The sequence below is a fragment of the Mobula hypostoma genome, chromosome 15 (genome assembly GCF_963921235.1).
Source record: "Mobula hypostoma chromosome 15, sMobHyp1.1, whole genome shotgun sequence".
NCBI classification, from domain to species: Eukaryota; Metazoa; Chordata; class Chondrichthyes; order Myliobatiformes; family Myliobatidae; genus Mobula; species Mobula hypostoma.
Window position 1 is genome coordinate 18,940,180 of NC_086111.1, and position 26,192 is coordinate 18,966,371.

General features: G+C 44.6%; 1 protein-coding gene and 1 pseudogene across 1 annotated transcript in view; both read right to left on the bottom strand.

Annotated features, from left to right (window-relative positions):
- The window catches only part of rad54l2 (RAD54 like 2), a 227,155-nt gene extending 226,990 nt beyond the window's left edge, over positions 1 to 165 (bottom strand). Inside the window, exon 1 of the mRNA XM_063067816.1 lies at positions 110 to 165. The gene's annotated coding sequence lies outside the window, so the exon portion shown is untranslated. The remainder of the gene's footprint in view (positions 1 to 109) is intronic.
- A 5,785-nt stretch (positions 166 to 5,950) lies between these two features.
- LOC134357164 (eukaryotic translation initiation factor 3 subunit D-like) lies at positions 5,951 to 22,254 on the bottom strand (annotated as a pseudogene).
- Between the last annotated feature and the right edge of the window lie 3,938 nt (positions 22,255 to 26,192).

Genomic DNA, 26,192 nt, shown 5'->3' on the forward strand with positions numbered 1-26,192 from the left:
CTCTTAAACTTCCTTTAGACGGTGTACTGAAGCAGAATCAGATGATTTCTCTGACAATTCAGGAGTGGTGCAAGTTCTTACCTCCAGTTAGGTGCACAGTAAAACTTACTTTTTGAATTCTTCAAAGCTCTGTCTTTCCATATAACCATCTCATGTTTGGGTACCAAAACTTGAGGGAATTGGTTATTTTTTGTTCCCTGGGTTCTTTTAGGAGTCCAAGACTGAGTGAAAATTTGTTGCTTCATGATTGTTTATTTTAAAGTTTAAGCAAAGGAACAAGTACAATGCATTTGAAAATGAGTGAGGAGCTAAGAAACAAAGATGGTTTCTTTTATACTCAGAAAACACAAATTCGGCGATAAGCAGGGACCAATTAAAAGGGTACACTGTCACAGCACTTGTGTCATATGCTAATGCATACCCAATGAAAAATGAAAAGATTATGTAACCCGTTATGTAACTCCTATACCGCTTTTCCACCAATAGGAGGAGACTAACACCACATATTATGAAAATATAGGAGTTTCAAAAAGTACAATTTGTGTGTTTTTCTCAGCTCAATCTGGTTAAACATGAAGTACAGGCAGAGCCAAGCAAACTCATTTCTCAATTGCTAGGAACTTTCGGGCTATTCTAGCAGTGTTTAGTATTGTAGCTTTCTTGAGATTTACATAAATACTGCCGTGTAGGCCTAATTGTTTAATGCTACTCTGTAGTGCCCTTGGGATGATACCAGTTGCAGATATTACTATTTGGACAATGTATACCCTGTTCATGTTCCATAGTCTTTCAATTTCCTCATTTAATTCAGCATATTTCTGATTTGCTGCTTCCTTGTCAACATCTAGTCTATTCAAATCGTAGGGATATCTTCCGTGGAGGATCATATTCTAACATTGGTTAACTTCTTCTACTGTAGTGATAATTTCTTCAGTCTTCTGGGTAGTGCTCTCATTTAAATTTAGTGGTGTGCACATGTGGAGAGCTGAATCCTGTTTCTGTTGATGAAATTATATCTTCAGAAGTTTTATCTGAGTGTTTTATGTCTGTTATTCCTCCTCCTCCTCCTGTGCTAGGTAGAGTTACTTTAAATGTGTTCAAGTGTTTTCTAAAATTTGTCATTTCAGTTCTTATTTTGCTTTGTAAATTTTCCAGATTGGTTTTGGACGAATACATTAATATGGGTATAGTGAAAGTGTTTATTGCCTTTGTTATATTTTTACTGTTGAGCACTGTTCTTAAACCTTGAAGTAAATTCTGTCCAAAGTTTTCCCTTTATCGCACTATGATCTATTTTCTTTGCTTGTCGATATCCCAAATGCTTATATGTTCCATATTCATCCAGGTTTTGTATTCTATTAGCCTATTGCACCTTTCTTTATGTTTAATGCTCTCCACTTATCTAATCCAAAGTTCGTGTTTATATATTTTGAAAATAATTCTAGTATTTGAATTAATTGTTTTAGCCTTACTGATGAATGAGCATATAATTTCAAATGGTCCATGTATAGAAAGTGTGTCAAGGTATAATTCATTTCGTTGTTTCTGATTTGATACCCAGTTTATTATTATTATTATATGGAATCTTCTGAAACTCCTAACAAAGTCTTGCTACTATTGAGTGCATGGTTGTCATTCCACACAGAAATTTGGGAAGAAAGCGGCACGAAAAAAAAAAAAATGAGGTTATTTTAAGTTAGGTAAACAGAAGGATTGAGGTTCAGGTTAGTCATAGAGTCACAGTACACAACGGCACAGAAACAGGTCCTGCTGTCTGTCTGGTCTGTGGCAAACCATCATACTACCTAGTCCCATTGATCTGAACCTGGACCATAGCCCTCCCATCCATATACTTATCCAAAACTCTGTTTTTGATTTGATATCCAATTTTTGTCCGATTCAGCAAATTAGAGAATGTGTTAATGCTAGACAAAACCTTAGTGGGCTTAGAGTCCTCCTGGAAATTATTATTAATTTTTATTTAATGGACAGAAATGTGGACGGAGCTATGATGGCACTAGAGAGCGGCTTCTGCAAGTTCATCTGTGGAAAGAGCTTAATTTCTACCTTTTAACGTCTCTTTTTTACCTTTTCAAGGTGGATGGGGTTCTGTCAGTGCCCTTGACCTGGAAATGCATCCAGACTGCGGTTCTTTATGGCGATGGTTCCTGCTCCCAAGGCTCACCGACCCACCGTTTATCGATATCCCAAGGGCACAGCCAAGAAGGCGAGCACGCTTCGGGGTGTGCTAATTCTATGTTCTATGCCAGTGTCGCTGACTGAAGCTTTGCAGGAGAAAACAGAATATTGGGAACAGCAGATCAGCTGTCGGAGGTCTCTGTACTTGGAGTATCTCTCTCTCTCTCTCCTTCATTGATGGAGGAGAGTTTGCTGCTGATTCTCAAGTCGGAGGACTCAGGTGTGGGGGGGAGGTGGAAAGCGATGTGGCAGAATTTAACATCATAATCAGCGAGTTGTTTGATTTTTGTTGGTCCCTCCCCCTTACTGTGTGACAACTCCCTGCCCCTTTATTAGGGAGAGAGAAAGCCTGTAGCATGTCAAGTTGTCGGGTGAATGATTAGTTTTTGTTGTACTGCAGATCATGGTGTTTCTTGGGGGCTTTGCTATTGCTTGCTTGGTGGGTGGTGGGAGCTGTTGTGTTTTGCTGAAATAATTGTGGGAGGGGGAGGATTGATGCTTTGTTGCTGCTTCTGTGTGGGGGGAGAAGGGGGCTTTGGGGATCTAACGTTTTTACTGTCACTTATTCTTTGGGGAACTCCTCTGTTTTCATGGATGCATGTGAAGAACAAGAATTTCACTATGTATATTGAATGCATTCTCTGATATTAAATGGAACTACTGAACTATCTTTTTCTCAGCTCAAGCTGGTAAAACCTGAGGTATGGGCATAGTCAAGCACACTCATTTCTCAATTGCTAGGAACCTTTGGACAGTTCTGGTAGTGTTTAGTATTGTGGCTTTCTGAAGATTTACATAGATATTGCTGTGTAGCCCTAATGGTTTAATGCTATTGTGTAGTGCCTTTGGGATGACATCAGTTGTAGATAATGTGTACCCTGTTTATGTCTTTCAATTTCTTCTTTTAATTCAGCATTATTCTCATGTTTTTCACTTATTGATTTTAGTATGTTAAGTGTGTTTGGAATGGTTATATCTATTAAGTTGTTCTTGCTTGTTTATCCGATATTATTATATCTGGACGGTTATTATGGATTGTCCTATCTGTAATAGTGAATCGGTCATGGTATAATTTGTGGAACTCTGACTCTAAAAATGGATCAGTATTGTATTTATAGTTAGGTATGATTTCTTTTAAGAGTTTGTATTTTAAAGCAAGATTTTGGTGAATGATGTTGGCCTCTTGATTGTGCCTGTGTAAGTAAACAGATTGAGTTAAACTGCCGCAGGATCCTGTAATGTGTTGGTTTGTTTCTGGTTTCTCTTGGAATTTTCTGCATTTATCACCTTGAATTTGTTGGTCTTTTATTATGTTTTTTTTTCGTTTTTTGTGTTAACCACCTGGTCCTGTATTTCCAGAAGGAACCCTTCTGTTTCTGGGAAGAGGTCTCCAACTCTGAGCCAGGCATTCAATGCTTCCTTGTTGATTTCTAGTCTGCTCTGATTGTGGGGATGTCTTCCATGAGAGGTCATGCTCTTCCAGTGGTTAACTTTTTCTTCAATAGTGATAATGTCTTCATTTTTACGGGTTGTGCTCTCACTTAAATTAGTGGTGTGTACTTATCAGGATTCCATGTGTTCACATAGAATGCTGAATCTTGTTTTTGTTGATGAAAATATATCCTAAAAGATTTATCTGACTGTTGTGTAAATTTTTAATGTTTGTTATCGCTCTTCCTCCTTCTGGCTTAGGTAGTGCTAATCTCAGCATGTTTGAGTGTACATAGTGTTTTCTAGAACTTGTCATTTCATTTCTTACTGTTCTTTGTAAAATTTCCAGATTGCTTACAGACCAAATTATTATGCCAAAAGATTACATTAATATGGATATAGTTAAAGTGTTTATTGCCTTTGTTATATTTTTACTATTGAGCACTGTATGGCAAATTTTCTTAAGCTTTGAAGTAGATTCTGCCAAAAGTTTTCCCTTTATCACACTATGATCTATTTTCTTTGCTTGTTGATGTCCCAGATACTTATGTTTCGTATTCATCCATGGGTTGTCTTGCATCCTGTTGCTCTGTTTTGTATTCTGTTTGCTCTATGGCACCTTTTTTGTTTAATGTTCCGTACTTATCTAGTCCAAACTTCATGTTTATATCTTTCAAAAGTGGTTCTACAATTTGAATTAATTGATTTAGCTTTACCGATGAAGGAGCTAACGATTTCAAATCGCCCCCATATAGAAGGTGTGTCAAGGTATAATTCATACTGTTGTTTCTGATTTGTTACCCAATTTTAAAAAAAATTGTTATTATTATATTGAATCTCCTGAAACACCGAACAAAGTCTTGCTACTCTTGAGTGGATGGTTGTCATTTCACAGCTATTCCACACAGAAATCTGGGAGGAGAGCATCCCAGAAACAAGTGTGAAGTTATCTGCTTGGTTAGGTGAACAGACGGATTGAGGTTCAGGTTAGTCAGAGAGTCACAGTACACAACGGCACAGAAACAAGTCCTTCAATCCATCTGGTCTGTGGCAAACCGCCTAGTCCTATTGATCTGAACTTAGACCATACCCCTCCATAACCCTCCCATCCATGTACTTCTCCAAACTTCTCTAAATTTTTGAAATCGCACTCACATCCACCACTTCTACGGGCATTTCATTCCGTACTCTCATGGCCCTTAAACATTTCATCTTTCACTCTTAGCCCACAGTGCTACTCTCACCCAAACTCAGTGGAAAAAGCTTGCTTACATTTACCAATAGCATCATAATTTTATATTCCTCTATTAAATCTCCCCTCATTCTCCTACACTCCAGGGAATAACCTATTCAACCTCCCTATAACTCACTTCCTCAAGTCCAGGCAACATCCTTGTAAATTTGCTCTGCATTCCTTCAATCTTATTGATATCTTTCCTATTGGTAGGTGACCAGAACTGCCCACAATACTCCAAAGTAGGTCTCACCAATGTCTTATACAATCTTACCCTAACGTCCCAACTCCTGTTCTCAGTACTTTGCTGTCTGAAGGCCAATGTGGCAGAAGCTCTTTTTATGAGACTATTTATCTGTGACGCCACTTTTTCAAGGAATTATGGATCTGTTTTCCTAGATGCTTCTGTGTCCACACTCCTCAGTGCCCTGTTGTTCACTAGGTAAGCCTGGTTTGTCCTCCCAAAGTGTAACAACTCACACTTGTCTGCATTAAATTCCATTTGCCAATTTTCAGCCCATTTTTCCAGTTGGTCCAGGTCATGCTGCAAGCTTTGATAGCCTTCCTGGCTGTCCACTACACCTCCAATCTCAGATTCATCTATTTATCACATGTACGTCAAAACATACAGTGAAAAGCGGAGTCCTGGCGAAGGGTTTCGGCCCGAAACGTCGACTGCGCTTTTTTCCATAGATGCTGCCTAGTCTGCTGAGTTCCTGCGGCATTCTGTGTGTGTGTTGCTCGGATTTCCGGCATCTGCAGATTTTCTCTTGTCATTGTTTGCGTTAACGACTAACACAACTCATGGATGTGGTAGGGGCAGCCTGCAAGTATTGTCACACATCCCGGTGCCGACATGTAGCACGCCCACAGCGCTCAGCAGAACAACGCAAGTAACAGCAACAGCAGCAAAATAAAACAAGAGCAAAACAAACCCTCCCACCCACTCACACACACGCAGCCAGGCCTCCACTCCCAGGTCAGGTGGGGGTTGCAGTGCAATGGTACTGCTGTGGTTCCAGTGAGGTGGGGGTCACCCAGCCGAGACTCTCAGAAGTCTGTAGGGTCGAGGTGTGGCCATGCTCCTCACTGCTTACCATCCTCTTCCTCCTCGGAGCTGCAGACAACACAGACGACTTGCTTGTTCGGATCTCTCGGGGGAGGTGTTTGCCCTTGTCCAGCTCCATGCAGATGTTGGTGACACACTGAAGGTTGGACCAGGTACTCTCCACACTCAGGTTTACCTGCTAGAATTGATGGCTTTGTGGCCAAGTTTGCGGACAACACAAAGACAGGCATGCTGAGGGAGCAGGGAGCAGGGAGCAGGGAGTCTGCAGAAGGATTTGAACAGATAAAGGAGAATGGGCACAGAAGTGACAGTTGAAATATAGTGCAAACACGAGGAATTCTGCAGATGCTGGAAATTCAAGCAACACACATCAAAGTTGCTGGTGAACGCAGCAGGCCAGGCAGCATCTCTAGGAAGAGGTACAGTCGACATTTCAGGCCGAGACCCTTCATCAGGACTAACTGAAAGAAGAGCTAGTAAGAGATTTGAAAGTGGGAGGGGGAGGGGGAGATCCAAAATGATGGGAGAAGACAGGAGGGGGAGGGATGGAGCCAAGAGCTGGACAGTTGATTGGCAAAAGGGATATGAGGAGATCATGGGACAGGAGGCCCAGGGAGAAGGAAAAGGGGGAGGGGAGAGAAAAAACCCAGAGGATGGGCAAGGGGTATAGTGAGAGGGACAGAGGGGGAAAAAGGAGAGAGCGAGAAAGACTATACGTCTTCCTAGGGATGCTGCCTGGCCTGCTGCGTTCACCGGCAACTTTGATATGTGTTAGTTGGAATATAGTGAAGGGAAATGTATGGTCATGCACTTTGGAGAAGGAATAAAGGTGAAGACTGTTTTCTAAATGAGGAGCAAATCCAGAAATCAGAGCTGCAAAGGGACTTGGGAGTCCTCGTGCAGGATGCTTTGCAGGCTAACTTGCAGGTTGAATTGGTAGAAAGGAAGGCAAATACAATGTTAACATCATTTTGAGTTAACTAAAAGCAAGGATGTAATGCTGAAGTTTTATAAAGCATTGGTTGGACTGCATTGGGAGTATTGTGAGCAGTTTTGGGCCCTTATCCAAGAAAAGATGTGCTGGTGTTGGAGAGGGTCCAGATGAGGTTTACAAAAATTATCCAGGGAATAAAGGGGTTCACGTATGAGTGTTTGATGGCTCAGGGCCTGTGCTCAATGGAGTTTAGAAGAATGATGGGGATCTTATTGAAAGGCCAAGACAGATTGGACATCGACAGGAATTTTCTAGTAGTGGGTGAGTGTAGGACTAGAGGGCATAGAGATAAGAAATTTCTTTAGTCAAAGGGTGGTGAATCTACAGACTACAGAGGTCAAGTTAATGGATATATTTAAAGCAGAATTTGATAGGTTATTGATTCGTGAGGGTACCAAAGGTTAGGGGGAGAAGGCAGGAGAATGGGGTTGAGAGGGATAATAAATCAGCCATGATGGAATGGTGGAACAGACTCGATGGGCTGAATGGCCTAATTCTGCTTGTACTGTATGTTTTCTGATCCAGCTCATTGGTCTTGAACTGCTGCATGTCCAGGGTGACACAACAGGAGGAGCCCTTGATGTGGAATCGGGACACACACCCTCGTTTGAGATATTCTGATCCAGGCAACAAATCACAGCAGGTCCATCGAGCCAGCTCGTAACTGTTGTTCTTTAGATCAGTGGCAAAGCCAGGTTTCCTCTGCGAGTCCAGTTTCTGAACCAATCCACACCATTACGGTACTGTAAATTGCACTCATTTGGAATCTTAAATATTGATGATTGATACTTCACCGCTGGCGCCTGTCACAACACCATCAGCTCGAGGTCAGTTCCTAGTTTTCACCTTTACCTGTATCCCACCAGAGTCACCTCATTCTTCTCCACCTCATCCTTCACAAAAGGGTTTGGATTCGGGAACTTGTACTTCTCAGTGCCGATCTTCATGCACTGCTGGGAGAAGGTGTGTCTGATATAGGTGGCCTCCCTGGGAAGGTTACGGGGAGAGCTGAAGGAATTCCTTTCATCTTGAGGGGGCTCGTTCACAGTCTCAGTGACCATCAGTAGGTCGGAGTATGAGTGGTCATGTTTTATCAAGTAAAAGCTTGGAACCGACTCACTGTACGATGATATCCCAGGAATACACAGATCTGGTGCAGAGCATCAGTGTGGTTTGTATGCCATCCCTGGCAAATATGTACATTTCCCTGAGTCATGGCAAACTTGTGAATTACAGAGTGATCAGTGATGGTGACACTGTGGAAATTCCTCTTGACTCAATACTGAATCCTCGACTGCCTCTCATTCTGTGTGGTAATTGAGTCGTTGGCCTTGTTGTCGTACTCCAAAGTAGCACAGCACACTGTCACCAGGTTCGGCCTCTTCCATGTATCTCACGTTCATCAGCCTTGAGAAGTCCATCTCCCCCGTCACTTCCCAGCCACTCCACACCTCGACAGAAGAATCTCTGGCCTTCAGCAGTTTTATTCTTGTCCTACTTTTGCCACATACCAAACTACTTCTGAAATTTCTTCTGCCTTCACAAACGGTCCCTCTCTTTCTGCTTGACACTCTTTGAAGTCTGCCTGTTGAACTGGAGAAACTGAGTGAATATCACGCGGTTGCTCGTTAACTGGTCTTCTGGCTGCGAGCAGTGGCAATGAGGTGGAAGCTGGTCTCACCTTCTAATCAAAGTTATAGCTCGGGAAACGTTAGTGTATGGAAGGAGATGGATACGTTTGTACAGCAGTCACTGAAAGCAAACGCACAGGTACAGCAGGCATTACAAAAACAAACACTGTGTTTATTTTGAGGACAGAAGTGAGGGTGTCTAAAATTGCACATGGTCTTAGTAAGGCCAGGCCCAGAGTAGGACATAGAACATTATAGCACAATACAGATTCTCTGGACCACAATGTTTTAAGATCACTCTAACTCTTTCTTCCTATATAACCCTCCATATTTCTATGATCCACGTGCCTATCTAAGAGTTTCTTAAATGCCCCAAATGTATCTGCCTCTACCACCACCCCTGGCAGGGTGTTCCACACACTCACCTCTCTCAGTGTGAAAAAAACCTTACCCCTGACATCCTCCCTATGCTTTCTTCAATCACCTTAAAATGATGCCCCCTCATATCTGCCATTTCCGCCCTGGTGAACAAGTCTCTGGCTATCCACTCAATCTGTGCCTCTTTATCACGAACCCTGTGGACCAGGGAGGGGCACTGGGTAGCGGCAGGTCTCAATGCACCTGAACGTCATTTTTCTGAGTTTATTAAATTGTTTAATGACTAATTTTATCATTGAGCTGTCACTGTGACACTCGTTATGTGAATACAGTTAACCTATGTTTCTCGTTCTTAAGTGATTAGTTTTTGATTTTGACCCCCGTGGTTTCCTGTGTTTTTTATCTTCTACTTAACGTTACACTGGACCAGCACTCATTGCTGAGCCTTGGATACGAGTTCTGTGTGATCTACCATTCTGTGTACTCAAGTCCAGAGTTGGTGAGCTCTGTGTTTGATTAATCCCTGCATTATTCTCTGAATAGATCATCATCGTTAATTTCTACCGTCAAGTGCAGAGTCTACTCCACACCTGGGTCCACTCAGCTGAAGATCGTACAGCAGGGCTCAGACAACCATGGAGCCAGCAGAGACTGATCACCTCAGCATGGCATTGGCCTACCAAGTCAGGCCGTTGGATGGCATGGGCAGTTTCTCCAGGAGATACCTGCATCATTGCAGAAGGACTCTGAGACCGGTAGGCAGCATTCACTTTCCTCAGGGATAGACTCTGGTTCCCAGCATTCGCCTGGGCTGAGTTCTGTTCATTTAGTTGGCATGCACACTTTCCCTGTTAAGGGCATGCGCATGAGGGGTGGAAGGGGATTGTGGGTAAGAAAATGGCAGCCCTTAGGTACTGAACATGAATGGAGAAAGAAAAGTTGTTTAAACAAAAGAAAACCTCGTCTTTGTTGTTCGAGCATTAAAAGTGGTAGCAGAGGATGGTTTCCGATCATAGGATCTCGCCAGCATTTGGCGAGAGCAAGCCTTACAAAAACAGTAAAATGAAGTAGAAATATGGACTCAGGTTACAGAGCTTGAGAAGAAGAAGCAGGACCTTGCATACTGTCACTTTCAGAAAGAGCGAGAGAGACCGCGATAGGAATTTCGTTGGAAGACTTGAACAAAGATGATGTATGAATACGCTGATAAATACACTTAACTCTGTTTTTCTAAAGGAAGAAAGGGATTGGATTTATGAGGCATATTCAGATTTTGAAAAAATTTCCAGAGACGGTTCTACAAATGTGGCTGATTATATTATTGATTTGAACAAAAGTATAGTCCTGTGCATAAATACGAAATGGAACTTCCTGATGCAAAATTAACTTTTAAATTGTTAGATACTGCGTGTCTAGACATAAAGAACAGACAGCTAGCATTAACTGCATGTAAAGAACTTACAATCGTATCTATGAAATCGGCATTGAAGAGGATTTTTGGAGAAAAGGCTGCCAAGGAAACAATCAGAATTAATTGGAGTCAGAGAATGGCATACTTCACTGAGCAGGAATGTAAGAGTGGCAAACGGAGTTCCCAGGGTGACCAAACGAGGGCACTGTTACCTGGCACAAATCTACTGAAACAAGTACAGAAGGCGATTGAAATGTGTGGTTTGTCGAAGTACTTACCAGGGGACAAAAAACTGTCCGAGCAGACCGAACAAGTTAAGCTATCTGAAGAAAATAAGAAATCTGAAGATGTAGAAGAGTGCTATATCACATTGTTTGCAAAGGAATCACTTACTAATGCAGAAGCATCTGAGGCAGAGATTTTGATGATAGAATCCCTAGGATCTGCTGTTATCGATACAGCAGGCGTGTGCATAGTGTCTGGAGAAAAACGGCTTGAAAGCTCTGTAAGTGAACTAAACCGGAATGAAGTGCATAAACTGGTGAACAGATACACCCAGTTACAAAGTTGGAGATGGAAAGATTGTATGTCCTCCCAAAAGAGTGAAAATCCCCACAAAAATAGGGCAGGCAAAACATTACATCGAAATGGAGGTGGTACCAGTGAACATTCCATTACTCTTCAGTAAAACTTCCCTTAAAGAAAGTGTGGACCGTACTGGATATAGAGAATGGCCAAGCAACAATGTTTCCACAGCCAGTGTCTCTTGAGCTGACCAGCTCTGGACATTACTGTGTGACCATTCTAGATAAAGATATTACTGAGAATCAATGTGAGAATAAACTCCTAACTGTCACAGAGAACATGACCCCGATGAGAATCGCAAAGTGTTGCTGAAGCTTCACGAGCAGTTTGGACACACTTCGACAGACAGACTTCAGAAACTGCTCAGGAGTTCAGGAAATCCCAGCAACGCACACACAAAATGCTGGAGGAACTCAGCAGGCCAGGCAGCATCAATGGAAAAGAGTACAGTCAATGTTTCGGGCCGAGACCCTTCAGTAGGACTGCAAAAAAAGATGAGGAATAGATTTAAAAGGTGGGGGAAGTATAAAGTAAACGCAATGTGATAGGTGAAACCGGGAGGGGGAGGGATGAAGTAAAGAGCTGGGAATTTGAAAGAGATAGAGCTGGAGAAGGGGAGACTGTTAGGAGAGGACAGAAGGTCATGGAAGAAAGAAAAGCGGGGAAGAACAACAGAGGGAGGTGATGGCCAGGCAAGGAGATAAGGTGAGAGAGGGAAAGGGGGATGGGGAATGGTGAAAGAGAGGAGGGGGGACATTACCGGTAGATCGAGAAATTAATGTTCATGCCATCAGGTTGGAGGCTACCCAGATGATTAGAAGATGTTGTTCCTCCAACCTGAGTGTGGCCTCATCACGACAGTAGAGGAGGCCATGGATTGACATATTGGAATGTGAATGAAGAGGGAGACTGCTTCACCGACCACCTATGCTCCATTCTCCAGAAGAAGCAGGATTTCCCAGAGGCCACCCATTTTAATTCCACTTCCCATTCCCATTCCTGTCCACTACTTTATCCTTTGCCGGATCCAGGCTTTCAGTTGCCGGTTCTTTGACTTCCTTGTGTCCTGCAAAGATCGGAAGATCGCCTGTCTACAGACCCGAGAACTTACCGTCTCCAACGCCGGCAGGCCCAGAGGTCTCCAGACCGCGATCCCTGCTACTGACCATAACGGCTCTAACGACCCAGAGCAGATTCAAATCCCGGACTCCACCGCCATCAATGCAGGTTCTAGCGACCTCAGACATCACCAAAGAGCTGATTGCACAACCTCCAACTCCGGCCTTGACCTCCAGGCTGGGTCTTCAGACGCTGCTGCTGCAGGACCCCCCACTCCCCTTCCTCCACCACCACTCTGCAATCCTGTCTCCCTCAGGTCCCACCGCCAGCTCTTGGGCCCTCGGAGACTCCATCTTCCTCTCACCCCACCGTCCCTGAACACCTCAAACCTCCCCTCTTTTCTGACACTACTAACCGTCTTCTCCCCTCCGAACACAGCTCTCATCCGTGCCAGGTCCTCACTATTCTCTTTGACCGTCCCCACCCTGAGTCAGAACATTCTATCCTCAGTAAGGGCCTCACTTTTCCCCCCCGCGCCTACACCTCAGTGAGATCCACACCCACCATGGCACTGAGCTTTTCTTCTGCTGCCTCTGTCTCCGCGCCTACTCCTTTGGCAAGGAATCCCCACCCTCACCTTCTCCCGTCTTCAACCCTCCTCCTTTTCCTGGGCATCCCACCATGATCTTCTGTCCATTCTGGACTTGTTCATTGCCAACTGCTGAAGGGACAGCAACCATCTCAACTTCACCATTCCTTTCTCCAATTCCAACCTCACCCCCTCTGAATGCTCTGCTGTCCACTCCTCCGCACTAATCCTAACCTCACCATCAAACCCGCAGATAAAGTGGTTGCTGTAGTGGTCTGGCATACTGACTTCTACCTCGCTGATGCCCAGCACCAACTCTCAGACACCTCCTCTTACTTACTCCTCGAACAGGACCCCACTAAGGAGCATCAGGCCAGTCTCCCACACCATCACAGACCTTATTAACTCTGGGGATCTCCCATCCACCGCCACCAACATCATAGTTCCCTCACCCCACACCTCCCATTTCTACCTCCTACCCAAAATCCACAAGCTGGCTTGTCCAGCTAGACCCATTGATTCAGCTTGTTCGTGCCCCACTGAACTAATATTGGCAAACGTTGACTCTGTTTTGTCCCTTTCTACCTACAGCAGTGACACCTCACACACTCTGGACCTTTGCAATGATTTTAGGTTTCCTGGCCCCCATCATCTTATTTTTACCTTGGATATCCAGTCCCTATACACCTCCATCCCCCACCAGGAAGGCCTCAAAGCTCAGTTTCTTTCTGGACACCAGACCTCACCAGTTCCCCTCCACCATCACTCTCCTCTGTCTAACAGAACTTGTCCTCACTCGTAATAATTTCTACTTTGGCTGCTCCCACTTCCTTCAAACAAAGGTATAGCCATGGGTAATTGCATGGGTCCCAGCTATGCCTGCCTGTTTGTCGGCTACGTGGAACAGTCTATGTGCCAAGCCTACTCCGGTGTCTGCCCCCCACTTTTCCTACAGGGCATCGACGACTGCATTGGTGCCATTTCCTGTACCCATGCCGAGCTAGTCGACTTCATCAACTTTGCCTCCAACTTCCACCCTGCCCTCAAATTTACCTGGTCCATTTCCGACACCTCCCTCTCCTTTCATGATCTCTCTGTCTCTATCTCTGGAGACAGCTTATCCACTGATGTCTATTACAAATCCATGGACTCTCACAGCTACCTGGACTATACCTCCTCCTACCCTGTTAATTATAAAAATCCCATTCCCTTCTCTCAGTTTCTCCATCTCCGCCGCATCTGCTCTTAGGATGAGGCTTTTCATTCCAGAATGAAGATGGCCTCCTTTTTCAAAGAAAGGGGCTTCGTTTCCTCTACCATCAACATGGCCCCCAACCGCATCTCTTCTATTTCACGTATGTCTGCTCTTACCCCATCCTCCCGCCACCCCACCTCTTGTCCTTACCTACCACCCCACCAGCCTCTCTGTTCAGCACATAATTCTCTGCAACTTCTGCCATCTCCAACGGGACCCCACCACCAAGTACATCTTGCCCTCCCCCCACTTCCTGCTTTCCACAGGGATACCTCCCTACGTGACTCCCTTGTCCATTTGTCCCTCCCACTGATCTCCCTCCTAGCACTTATTCTTGCAAGTGGAACAAGTGCTACACCTGCCCCTACACCTCCTCCCTCACTGCCATTCAGGGCCCCATACAGTCCTTCCAGGTGAGGTGACACTTCACCTGTGAGTCTGTAGGGGTCATATACTGTGTCTGGTGCTCCCGGTGTGGCCTCCTGTATATCAGTGAGACCCAGCGTAGATTGGGAGACTGCTTCTTCAAGCACCTACGCTTCGTCGGCCAGTAGAAATGGGATCTCCGGGTGGCCACTTCCCATTCTCATTCCGATTTGTCAACCCACGGCCTCCTCTACTGTCGCGATAAGGCCCCACTCAGGTTGGAAGAACAACACCTTTATATTCCGTCTGGGTAATCTTCAACCTGATGGATATTTTGAACTTTCGGTAATGCCCCTAGCTTCTTCACCATTCCCTATCCCCTTTTCCCTCTCTCACCTTGTCTCCTTGCCTGTCCATTGCCTCCCTCTAATGCTCCTCCCCCCCCTTTTCTTCCATGGCTTTCTGTCCTCTCCCATCAAACCCCCCCTTCTCCAGCCTATGTCTCTTTCACCAATCAACTTCCCAGCTCTTTACTTTATCCCCTTCCCCCTCCCGGTTTCACCTGTCACCTTGTGCTCCCTCCCCTCCCCCAAACTTTTAAATCTACTCCTCATTTTTTTTTTCTCCAGTCCTGCTGAAGGGTCTCGGCCCAAAACATCAACTATTCTTCTTCCCATAGGTGCTGCCTGGCCTGCTGAGTTCCTCCAGCATTTTGTGTGTGTTGCCAGGAGTTCAGGAAACAAAGGCACAGACTATTTTTCCACTCTAAAGCAGATAGTTGATAGCCGTGAGATATGTCAAAAGTTTGGGAAGTCCAAACCCAAGCCTGTGGTTGGTCCACCATTAACAACTGAATACAATGAAACAGTAGCCACAGACCTACATGAACTGGGGCAGGGAGTGTGGTATCTCCACATCATTGACAAATTCACACATTTCAGTGCTGGTAGCATCGTAAGCACAAAGAGACCCCCAAGCTAGTTAAAAACCTTCATCCATTCCTGGATAAGTGTGCACGGCCCACCTCAGAAAGTGGTGAATTTAGTTCAGAGATATGGCAGAGAACTTTAACATTGAAACAAAGACAACAGCGGCATACAGTCCTTGGAGTAATGGACTTCTGGAGAGACACAATCAAGCGCTTACTGAAAAAATGCTGAAGGTAAAGGAAAACGATGGCTGTGATTGGAACAGCCCTGGACTGGGCCCTTATGGCGAAGAATACCAGGCACAATGTACATGGTTATAACCCGTATCAACCAGTGTTCGGCTGGAATGATTCAGCTCATGATAAAATGGCGGAGCAGACTCGATGGGCCGAATGGCCGACTTCTGCTCCTTTGTCTTATGGAATCCAGGCCCTTCCCTCTGTACTGGTTGACAGACCCCAACAGGAATTACACCGAAAGCACACTTGGCCTGATGTTTTGAGGAACTGAATATTGGAGAACTCCAAAAAGACTCACCGACATGTGCATCCGAGTCTCTCCGACTACCTCACTCAGTGAAATATTAAAAGCAATGGCAACCCCAGCCATGGGTATAAAATGGACATTCTTACAGGGAATGTTGCTGTCATGTGACATTTACATGTGAATGTTCAAATAATGTTGAAAACAGCTGGAAAGATGTCACTAATGGATCCTGCTGTTTTTTACGGGCAAGATTGAGAATGTCATGCGATTGGAGCACTTGCCTGTCATGTAGATGACTTCATATGGGGAGGTTCACAAAACATTGCCACAACGGCTAAGGTCAGCTTTTCAGGTTGAACGCCAGGAACATGGCAGACTCTATTATGTAAGGATAGACATCGTTGTTGTTGATGGAAGACTACAACTGCACCAAGAGAGCTACATCAGGAATCTTCAGACAATCCACGTGGAATCCTCACGTGCCACACAGAGGGATGCGCCCCTCAGTGAAGCTGAAGCTGAGCAACTCAGGTCAGATTCCACGGATGGCAGGACAGAACAGGCCTGACATCGTGCTGGATGCCTGCATCTTGGCATCCGGCACAAAGAATACTGTAGTACAAACTTTACATGAGACAAACAAGATAGTGTGTAAAATTCAATCTGAAAAAAATAGTCTTGCAGTTTCAACAGCTTGGAAAAGATAGATCACTGAGGTTCATTGCCTCACTTGGAAATCTTCATGAAATCTGAAGAGTTGTATGTAGTACACTGGCAGGAGATACCCTTGCAATGTCTGATGGGTATCTGGCCACACTCCATTCTGAGTTTGTCCATGGTGACCCAAAGAAGAACAGTCTACAAATAACCTGTGTCACAGCTAACTACTCTTTGGTTTCTGCCATCAAATCCACCAAGTCAGTTGCAGAGAAGAGGCTTTGTCTCAAGATAAGCAGCATCAAGGAACTCATCCAAGCACAGAAAATTCATCACGTGCTGTGGTCAACTACAAAGGAACAACTAGCTGACTGTCTCACGAAGAAGGGGAAGAGCTCTCGTGCTGCCGAAGGCAATTAGTGAAGGCATTTTGTACTTCAGGAACTGTATCAGCATCATGGGTTAGAGCTAATTCTCATATCCTAGTGAACATTTGAATGTATTTTTTTTTTAAATTTTCTTTCAATATACATAGAAAGGATGGGAGATCTGTTCATTTGGGCGATGTAAGCATTTAGGTTGCATGAGCACTTTCCCTATTATGAGAATGTGCACGAGGGGTGGAAGGGAATTGTGGGTAAGAAGATGGCAGCCCTTATGTACTGAACGTGAACTGAGAAAGTAAAGTTGCTTAAACAAAAGGAAATCTTGCCTTTGTGGTTTGACCATTAACAGTCTATGCATCCTGCCATGGGTTCCCGGAACTACTGTGGAGAGTCAATTAAGCTGCCAGCCCCCGAGTGGTACAATGGTGACCCTGAATCTTGCCACAGGTTCTTGAATCTTTGAATTACAACCGGCAAAGTTCCCCTTGGACAGGAGTAAGGAGGCCCTATATAATTTCCCTCCTCTCGGGCAGGGCCCTTTCGTGGGTAACGGCTTTATGGGAGAAGGACGATCCCGTGTGTTCTGATATCAGTTTATTTCGAAGAATGATGAGCCATCCTGCTGGGAGCTCAGAGGCAGCCAGCGGACTCCTTCAGCTGTGTCAGGGAATGTGATCCATAGCCGACTATTCCATTGTTATCAGTAGCCTAGGGGCAAAGAAAGAGTGGAAGAATGAGGCTTTGGTTGCTCTGTTTAGACGCTGGGGTTTAAATGACCAGCTTAAAGATGTTCTTGCGACCAGGGACCAGGTGGAGGATTTGGAGGAGCTTGTGGACGTGGCCATAAGAATCGAGAATCATATTTCTGAAAGAAGGAGGGAGAGATATGGTGAGCTCACCCAGAAGGCTGGCTCTCAGAACAACCCAATGCCTACGCCAGTTCCTCAGCCTGATAATCAGTGTGGATCCCTGCAGATATCTCTGGAGGAACCCATGCAACTTGGAAGGACCCAGGTCTCTCCAGTAGAGCGAGAGAAGTATGAGGCAGAGGTCTTGCTTTTACTGTGCAAAGGCCAGCCACTTCTGAGTCACCTAACTCGAGCTGTTGGGAAGCTCCTAGGACTGTCCAGTGAGGGGAGTGGTCTTACCATCCCTGTTATCCTGGGGTAGACATCAACGTTCTGTGAGATCCTTGGTAGTCTCTGGTTCGGCAGGGAATGTCTTTGGATGTTAGACTGGCAGAGAGAATCTAAATTCCTAAATTACACCTCGACCAGCCTATCTCTGCTACAGCCCTGGATGGTAGACCATTGGAAACTGGACAAAGCTTTTATCTTTCTGTCACTCTCAAGTGAACCATTGGAAGGCATGAGCAGATGATTCATTTTCATCTTATTCATTCTCCAGACATTCCCCTAATCCTTGATTATCCATGGTTAGATCATCATAATCCTTGGATTAACTGATCTTCTGGCACCATTCAGTATTGGTCGACCCTTTGCCAGTATAAGTGCCTTCCTAGAGATTCTGAGATTCCGCAATGCCTGCCCGAGTTTCCGAGTGACCTGCTGTGAACCATGTCGAATCATCAGTAGAATTGCTTCCTGACTCCTCAAGAATGGACTTGAACACAACAGAGTTGTCCGGAGTGCCTTCAGAGTATTTGGATTTGTTGGAGTTGTTCAGCAAGAGGAGAGCCACTACACTTCATCCACATAGGGACGATGATTGCACCATCAATTTACTGCCTGGTACATGTCCTCCCCAGGGAAGGCTCTGTGCCTTGTCCGCTCCTGAGAGACAGTCTATGGAGGACTACATTAAGGGGGGCTTTGACATCTAGAGTTATTTGACCATCCACTCCACCTGCCGGTGCGGGATCCTTTTCATATCCATGAAGGATGGCGGACTGAGATCATGTAATACTTACAGAGGTCTAAATAGAATTACTATTAAGAACCAGTAGATCTAATGAACAAGGCATTTGAGTTATTGCAAGGAACCATGGTCTTGACTAAACTAGACCTCTGGAATGCCAAGAGGGAGATGAATTGAAGATGGCCTGCAACACTCCTACTGGACATTATGAGCAACTGGTGATGCCATTTGGTTTAGGTAATGCTCAAGTAGTCTTTCAGAACGTCATCAATATCACACAGGAGCTGCTTAACCAATTTGTCTCTGTTTATTTGGACAATACTCTTATTTTTTTCTTGGTCACTTCGGGAACATGTCCATCATGTACAGAGTGATCTTCAACACCTACAGGATATCTAGCTTTTTGCTAAACTTGAGAAGAGCGAATTTCACACTTCCAATGTTTCCTTTCTGGGTTTTGTCATTTTCAACAGAAGTTTACAGATGGACCCTGAGAAGATCCAAGTGGTACAAAATTGGCCATAACTTGCTTCATTCAAACAGCTCCAATGCTTTTTGGGGTTCACCAGTTTCTATCGGCACTTCATTTGCAATTTCAATGCAATCACGGCTTCACCTACCAACCTCACTAAAACATCTACTGGGCCTTTCTGCTGGATTCCAGAGACAGAAGCCACTTCCTGTGATCTCAAGAACAGACGTACCACAGCACCTGTACTTGCTCTCCCTGATCTGGACTATATCTTTGTAGCGGAGTTTGACACTACGAATGTCAAAGTTGGAGCTGTACTATCTCAATGAACCATCTCAGACCAGCAGCTATACCCATGTGCCACCTTCTTCAGTTGTCTCTCTCCCACTGAGATGAACTATAATATCAGCAACAGGGATTTTCTTGCTGTCCAGTTGGAACATGAAGGATTGAGACATTGGCTGGAGGGAGCCAAAGTCCCCTTTTAGATTTGGACCTGATCATAAGGACCTAGCTTATATCCATGCTGCCAAGAGACTGAACTCTCAACAGGTACACTAGTCATTGTTCTTTAATAGGTTCAATTTTACCATTACATGCAGACATGGTTCTAAGAATCTTTCTAGGCAGTTTGCAACACCAGTTCATTGCCATTGTTAATTTCTACTATTGAGTCCTGAGTTTACTCCACACCTGTGTCTGCTGTGTCTACACTCTTATCATCTTGTGCACCTCTATCAATTCACCTCTCACCCTCCTTTGCTCCGAAGGGAAAAGGCCCAGCTTGCTCAACCAAGCCTCGTAAGAAAGACATTGTCTGTAGTCCAGGCAGCATCCTGACAAATCTCCTCTGCGCCCTCTCTAAAGCTTTCACATCTTTCTATAATGAAGCGACCAGAACTGAACACAGTACGAGGGGTGATTAATAAGTTCGTGGCCTAAGGTAGAAGGAGTCAGTATTTGTAAACCTAGCACATTTATTTTTCAACATAGTCCCCTACTACATGTACACACTTAGTCCAGTGGTCGTGGAGCATACGGATCCGTTCTTTGTAGAAGTGGTCCACAGCAGGGGTGATTGATAAGTTTGTGGCCTAAGGTAGCCGGCGATGAATTATTAACTTCAAACTTTCTGCGTTATCACTCAAAGAGTTGAACTGCACGTGCATGTAACAAGAACATCTTGGACCTCCAGGTGGTCCGCAGCAGGGGTGATTGATAAGTTCGTGGCCTTGGGTAGAAGGAGATGAGTTATACAGCTCTTGTTACATGCACGTGCAGTTCAACTCTTTGAGTGAAAATGCAGAAAGTTTGAAGTTAATAACTCATCTCCTTCTACCTTAGGCCACAGACCTATCAATCACCCCTCATGCAGCATAGTAACAGTCCCTTGTGGCCTGACAGGTCTGTGTTGCCCAATTACACCCATGTGACCAATTAATCTACTAATCTGTATGTCTCTGGACTGTGGGAGGAAACTGGAGCACCCTGAAGAAACCCATGCAGTCACGGGGAGAACGTACAAACTCTTTAGAGACAGCGGTGGGAATCGAACCTGGGTTGCTGGTGCTGTAATGGCACTATGCTTCTGTAGGCTAGATGATCATGTTAGAGTGAGTTTTTGGGTAGGTGATTTATTTACACTTAAATGGCTTGGCCACCAGTCTTCTGTTTGACAAAGTACTGTGGATTGAGTTCACAACAATGCGCTTCCTAAAAGCTGTGAGCCCAGTTCATTCCTAACAGCTGTGAATGCGGAAATACTAGTCAGACGCTGCGGATGGAAGCGTGAAGTTTACAGGTAGTTTCGAAGACAGTATTATCCATACTTTATAAATATGAATTCTCCTCTATGTTAGCACGTAAAATACCAAATAAATGTATTGTGGATTTAACTTGCACTCCTGAAGGCTGTGAGTACCAACCCAGACATGAAAGGGTGTCAGGAGGAAAGGAAAGGATGAAGTCAGAAGGTGTGGTATTTTGTATGTAGCTTCAAAAGAAAGCTTTGTCTGTGCATTGTCTATACTTTGTAAAGCGGGATTGCCCTTTGTGCTTAGCAAATAAATATCAAGCCCACATTGGGCTAGCAGATCTTTCCACTGAAAGCGTCTCCATCTGTATGATGTCTGCTGTACCTTGTTTTGTCGAATAAAGAAGCTGCTTTGTATCTACCAGTGACTCTCTCTCTCTGGTGATTTCATCCACGCCACAACAACCAAATCATCTGTTTGTATCTTTCCTACATTACAACAGTGACTGCACCTACACTATTTATAAGCCTTTTTTCCCTCCACAGCGTAAATATTGCCAGCTGTGGAGTCAGTCACAAATACTCTGCAAAGTGGTACTAAACTGCAGACTCCCGTACCAGGCAGTTAATGATTATTGAGGTTGTTTTGTAGGATTTCACAAATAAAATATCGGAGGTGCTTGAGGAAAAAGATATAACATCTCATTTATTGAACACTGAAGACTGAACACAAAGTGTGCTAAACGTCCTTAATGTAATCACGTCAGACTAGCCTCTTAACTGAACACCAACCCAACGTCAGTGGTTGTGAATTCTGTATGTTTCCACCAGTTATGTTATCCTGCATAGGCCAGTTGTAGAAATCTGGTGCTCAACCCCATGTTTTCTGACTGTAGTGGCGAATGTGGGCTCGGCGAGGTTTGAGAATTCACCCAGCAGTTGAGTAAACTCACATGCGGTGGTGTGTGTGCTTGGCAGAGCCATTGTGGGGAACTTACTGGGGGAGCAGGGTGACAACACAAAGTCCTTCACATCCACAAGCCAGTGGTTCTTAGGATCAACTAACAGACTTTGGGCACACGGGAAATCTGCACTGAGCAGAGGTCTAGCCACTATAACTAGTACCAAGTCCCATGTGTAATGTCACGCACCGAAGCAGAGCATCGCCTGTCGTGTCCGGTAAGTCTGGATCCTGCTGCCATTGGCGGCCTCCAGAGCGGTTTCGTTGCTCTTTACCTTCTCATCAATAGACGATGCCAGCAGCACACTCACCTGAGCACCTGTGTCACACAGGGAGCGTCACCCTGAAAGGGAGTCTGTAATGAACAGTAGACGACCCTGGCAGCTGGAACCCGGTGTCCACAGACCTCTGATGTCCCGACGTACTGGCACTGTCGAAGCTGCGAGGCGGTTGACACTTCCTAGCGTTCTTACCAAAGTGAGCGCGGTAAAAACACGGACTCCACAGGCTTCGTTTCGCAGTCGTGGCCATCCTTATGCTGGGGGCTTATTGAGGTCGAAACAGGAGGAGGAATGATGCACTGCTGCCGAGCTAAGTGCGGACGGTCAGCCATTTTAGCAAGCTTCCTATAGTCCTTCACAGGTGTGTTAGCGAGAACTACGTGAACTTGATCAGATGTTTGCTGCGTGTAGAGTTCCTTAAAAATAAAGCAAGGATGGCGATTCCCCAGGAGAGACAGCACATGGTCCATTAATTCTGACGGCTTACCATTGCCAAGTCCGGGCAAGGAGAGCAACTGTTTGGCGCGCTCAGACTCTAATAATCCAAAAGTCTGTAAAAGGTGAGTTTTCACCAATTTATCGTATCCAGGCAGGTCCTCTAGTAGACTCACCACTCTCGCAGCCGTGGAATTTCTGAGCAATGATACCACATAGAAATATTTGGTGTCATTGCCAGAGATTTTTTGCAGTGCCAACTGGGCCTCAGTTTGTACAAACCAAGTGACGGCATTTTGCTCCTAAAACTCTGGCGGTTTCAAAGTGACTGCTTTGGCCGACATGTTCAATAACTCTGGAATTGTCCTAGAGCATTGGGGTCACCAAATGTAAGTTTCCACAAATAAAACAGCAGAGACGTTTTATATTTGAGGAGAAAAACCGTAGCAACTCGTTGGTTGAACACCGAAAACTGAACAAAAAAACGTGCAATAAGTCCTTTAGGTAATTATGTCATCACATCAGACCAGCCTCTTAAAGTGAACCCCAACTCAATGTCGGTGGTTTGAATTATGTACGTTTCCACCAATTACGTTACCCTGCAGTTTCTCTGAGGGGCCTGTTTCAACCCTCCCTCACTCCATCCATCCATCCAGCAATGAAATTACGGTTCCACAATGTACACATGAGATGACGAGGAATTTCTTTGGCCAGAAGGTGGTGAATCTGTGGAATTCATTGCCACAGATGGCTGTGGAGGCCAAGTCATTGGATGTATTGGGGCAGCACAGTAGTGTAGCGGTTAACACAATGCTATCACAGCGCCTGCGACCCCGGTTCAATTTCCACCACTGCCCGTAAGGAATTTGTACGTTCTCTCTACGTCCCGCGTTGGTATCCTCCGGTGCTCCAGTTTCCTACCACATCTCAAATGCTTACGGGTTAATAGCTTAATTGGTTACGTAGGTGTAACTGTGCAGAGCAGACTTGTTGGCACAGAAGGGCCAGTTACCCACTGTATCTCTAAATAAGATTTAAAGTGAAGATTGATAGATTCTTGATTAGTATGGTTATGAGGAGAAGGCAGGAGAATGGGGTTGAAATGGAAAATTAGTCTATCATGATTGTTGGAACAGACTAGATGGGCCGAATAGCCTAATTTGGAACCACTATCAAAATGTTGTGGGCAGTGGTCTGTCACTAACCTTCCCACAGTAGGTGGCGCTGTTGCTGCACTGTGGAGACACATGGCCCTTTCAGCACATCAGAATAAGTTTTTAAGCAATTTAGAACTCTGCAACAAAAAGTACCCTTTTCTAGAATAATCGCTGGAGACGTTAAACATCAGATTACTTTGGGTAACTATGTATACACAACATTGCACCTTTCCCAGGTTCTGTTCTGTACATCATGTGCTTTGAAAAAGGAAAACATTGGTGGTGTTGGTAATAAATGTCTTCAATAATGACATACATTATTTCATACCAGTTATCCTTAGGTACAACACCTATTAGATACAAAGCAAAACTTCTCTCTAATCTATACTATCACAAGATTACAGGGGCAGGTAGAGAATGAAACTGTCTGTTAAATCTGTCCCTGCCCTGTCCTTATGCATGGAGCTAAACTCTCAGTAGACTGTATTATCAAGAAGTGTAGAATAAAAGTAAGGATGTTCTGATAAGAATTTATAAGGCATTGGATGGCTCTGGGCCTGTGCTCGATAAGGTTCAGAAGGAGGAGAGGGGATCTCAATACTGAAAGAGTTGGGTGAAGTGGATGTGGATAGGATGCTTCCATTAGTACGAGAGTGTAGGATCTGAGGACATGACCTCAGAATAAAGGGACGTCCCTTTAAAAGTGAAATGAGAAAAGAATTGAATCCTTGGTATTTGTTGTCACTGAGAGTGGTGAAGGCCAAGTCGTAGGGTTTACTTAAACAGAGATTGATAGCTTCTTGATTGACAGAGAGGTTAAAGGTTATGGGGAAAGGAGGGAGGTTAAAAAGTCAGCAACGATTGGATGGTAGAGCAGACCAGTTGGGCCAAATAGCCGAATTCTTCTTCGATGTCTTGTGGTCAACACTTCCAGGTCAGCCCCAACACGATAATATTTCAGGTGTTGGGCATGTGGCCAAGTTGTTAAGGCGTTCGTCTCCGAAGGTCGCTGGTTCGAGCCTCAGCTGTGGCAGCGTGTTTGTGTCCTTGAGCAAGGCACTTAACCACACATTGCCCTAGTGTCTGTGTGAGGAGTGGCGCCCCACACAGACTTCCAATCTGCGCCTTGTAAGGCATGAAAATGCCCGACGCAGGCCTCTCATGGTCTGAGTCGACGTTCGCTTCCCTTCCCTACCTACTAAAATGTGGTTGGTATTCAACTAAACATAAATGTGGCAAACACAAAATGCTGGAGGAACTCAGCAGCTCAGGCAGCATCGATGGAGCAGAGTAATCAGGACCTCAGCCCAAAACACTGATTGTTTTCTCCTCTCCACCTGACCTGCTGAGTTCCTCCAGCATTTGGATTTCCAGCATCTGCAGAATCTCCTGTGTTTGTACAGATAAACATTAGTGACGTTCAGACATTCGGAGGCTAAATAACGAGAAGATAATATGAGACAAGAATGACAAAAGCAATGCTGAGTAATCAAACATTGAATCTAATTTTTGTATACAACTGGAGACATGTTGCAACAAGGATCATCCAGGACCCAAAATGTAAGACAAGTGTTTAATTTCATGTTTCACAGATGCAATTTTTGCTCCATACCTTGCAAAGCAGAGTACAAATAAGGTCTAGCCCAATGAATTGAATTGACTTTATTACTTACATTCTTCAAACTAGATACTGATTAAGGATCCCTCTACATTCTCTCATCAACGCAAGGGCAGTACGGGATAGAAACAGAGCAAAGCTTTCTTTACTGCACCCTGTCACACTGTGGGCAGGCACGCATTTGTTAGAAGTGCTAAGAAAAGTTGTTCTTTTACCATTGTTCTTTCAGATCCGCTCAGAGGGTTCGCGTATTGATAAGGCTCTTCTCTACCATCCTGTCAAAGGACAGGAATTGCAAGAGATCAATGTAGCGTAAAGCCACCTCCAGAGTATCAGATCCAGACTCAAATTCATTTATTTATCATATGTACGTCAAAACATACAGTGAAATGCGTTGTTTGTGTTAATAACCAGCATAACCTAGGGATGTGCGAGTGTTGCCACACGTTCCGATGCTAACGTTGGATGCCCACAATACTTGGCAGAACAGAACAAGCAACAAAAAAAAACAACAGCAAAACAAGCCCCTATCCTCCCTCGCACCCACACACCCACACAGACAGTCCTCCAGTTTCAGGATTCATGAAAAATAGGCCTCTGAATTCCCCAGTGGACTTCATTCTCGAATGCCCAGCACTTTGGCCATTGGGCTTCAACTTCCACACTTCTAATAGACCTTCAGGCTTGGATCTTCCGTATCGATCTTGGACTAACCAATGACAGGACCCCGAACTCCAGGCCTCAAACTTGGGATTGTCAATGATGGGATCTTCACTTCAATACTTTCTGGGCAAGTAAAGTTTGGGTTAGATAGAACACAATGTCAATTTCATACTGAAATGTTCAAACACAACCATTTTGGAGTAAAGGTCTCTTCTGCAACTTCCCAAAAATAACACTTCCACTTCAGGTACACAGGGGTTAGGTGAAGCACAATAGTGCAACGGTTTACAACACTACCTGTAACATCAGGGTTCA